Source organism: Rattus rattus, chromosome 15, assembly GCF_011064425.1.
Source record: "Rattus rattus isolate New Zealand chromosome 15, Rrattus_CSIRO_v1, whole genome shotgun sequence".
NCBI lineage: Eukaryota > Metazoa > Chordata > Mammalia > Rodentia > Muridae > Rattus > Rattus rattus.
In genome coordinates, this window is record NC_046168.1 from 68,774,176 (window position 1) to 68,776,620 (window position 2,445).

Sequence of the window (2,445 nt, forward strand, 5' to 3'; positions counted from 1 at the left end):
TGTTTGTCAGATGTAGTTAAGGTGTCCTATAGAGATGCAGTTTGGGTGTTCCTCTAAAAGACTCCATAGATAGGATGCCAAAGAATGGAAAGTTCCTTCCTATTTTAAGGCAAGTTTCTTGTGTTCTTTGCCTTTTGACCCATGCCATTGAACTACCTCACCATAAGGGTGAAGTGGTTTGGCCCCTACAGACTTGGTTTGGAGCCGGCCCCACCCCCATAACAGAGATGTGGTTCTCCCTCCCCATCCCGCTCCCACTCCTCTTCCCCCTCTGTCTCTCTTTCTCTCTCTATCTCTCTCAGCTTGGAAGAGCCTTTATGGTTAGAGCTGCAGGTAAGAGAGAAAATTTTTTCTGTTTGGCCTTGAAGGGTAACCAAGAAGCTGCTGGCCAGGTTAGGAAAGAGAGCTAAACAGTTCTCTTGAGTTTAGAGGAGCTCAAGAGAAAGGTAGACTAGCTGGGTAGAATGACACAGATTCCTAAAGAGCTGGCAGTTTAGATCCACAGTCTGGCTTATAAATAGATATTTTGTATACAGTTAAGAAAATAGTTACCTCTCTGAGCTAGCAGGTCTTTACCACCGTTTATGCCTCCCATGTTTCTATTGATATATAAATATTAGATGATTTAAATGGCTACAGGACACAAAGTGGGCAATCACCTCAAATCCTGCTGACAAGCCTGCCCTACCATGGTAGACTGTGCCATTGACCTATCTGCCAAAAATAAAACTTTTTTCTCTTTAGGTTACTCTGATCAAGTAAACAAGGGTCACACCTAGGAGAGAAGTAATTAATATGAAGGATAAATAGTATCTTTTCTAGTTTGAGTGGAAAAAATGCCCCCTTGGCTCAAGTATTTGACTGGATCTCCAGGTGCTACTTGGGAATGTAACTTGGCTGGAGGAAGTAAGTTACTGGAGGCCAGCCTTACCGGTTATACCCTCATCTGACTTCCTGCTAGCTCTCTCCGCTGCCTCTGTAGAGACCAAAGGTGACAACTCGGCTTCAGGTCCTCCTGCCACGCCATACCCACCATGAATTCTAGCCTTCCGATCTGTAATCCAAGACAAAGTCTTCCTTAAATTTCTTTTGCTTCTGGTATTTTAATCACAGTAACAGAAAAGTAAAATATACTGCTGTATCTTTGCACATTTCCGTTCTCTGCTCCCCACATGATGGACACATGGGTTGTTTTTCAGTCTTTGCCACGGTGAACAGTGCTGGGATGCCTCGGGAGTGCTGGGATCTGCACTCCTGTGTTTCCTTGGTTTGTATATTCAAATTGGAGGTGGCTGGTTCTAGTTTTAATTTTTTTTTTTGAGGTGCCTCCATATAATTTTCTGTAAGGAATTATCTAATTCTTTTAGAGCAAGATCAGATCAGATGAAGATTCTGATCACAGTGATGCCTAGCCCAGCCTAGTCCCTCCTCTCACAGTGGCTGGACAGGTAGGTTCTCCAGGGGAAACCTAGAAACCCCAGGTTTCTTTCTCCTACCAGCTTGCATAAGCGGTACCAAAGTACATAACAAAGTAATAGTTGTGATGTTTTATAGGACAGAGGGTAAATACACTCCACAAGAATTTATTCTTTCAAAATGGCTGGACAAGAGTTTGAAGATAAAACAAAACACAGAAATGAAGATCTTTGAGGAGATAGAAATGTGAATGGCCTCATTTAATACCTATATACTGTATGCAAGTGTTAAATCGTGACACATTCCATAAGCAAAAGTAGTATGCCGATTTAATTTCTTTTTTTAAATAAAATGTAAGAATCCAGCCTCCTTGTTCTTTTGTGCTGACGACTGACCAGAGTGACAAACCCAGACTATGTTTGATGCCTCTGATGCGATTGATTCTGCGGCAGCCTATTCTTTCTTCTGTGCCAAGGCAGGACCACCCTAGAGAATGGGCCCTAAGAGGATTAAAGTCCCAGCACGCTGACACGCTGCTGTTGGAAATGAGCAGTTGCCAGCCAGAGGAAAACAGCTCAGGGGACCACTTCACCCTTCTCTACCTCACCCACAAACAGGATGGTGGTGCCTTAGAAAGCAAAGGGCGGAGTTTTAAGAGTAGTTCCAAAAGTCCTGCAGTTGCCAGTTTCCTAACTTCCCCCTTTGCTCCCAAATGCAGTAACTAGTGATGCGTTTCTTTTCCCTAATGTTCCATATTCAAAGTCATCTTAAGATAGGATTATATGTAGGTACCTCCAATCTGTTAATGTCCATTTTTAAATCCAGAAAAGCTAAGCTCCACAACACTGCAAAATTAGAGAGAACTAAATGAAGCCTGTATACATCTAATATCTCTAGAGATTTCACATCAATCTCTGGTTCAAAAAGGAATTTTAAATAGAAAGCATTTTTTTTTACTAAGAAAAACAATGAACCGGAAAGCTAAGTATGACGGAATTTGTATTAAGCTATTAATAGTTTAGCGTTTAT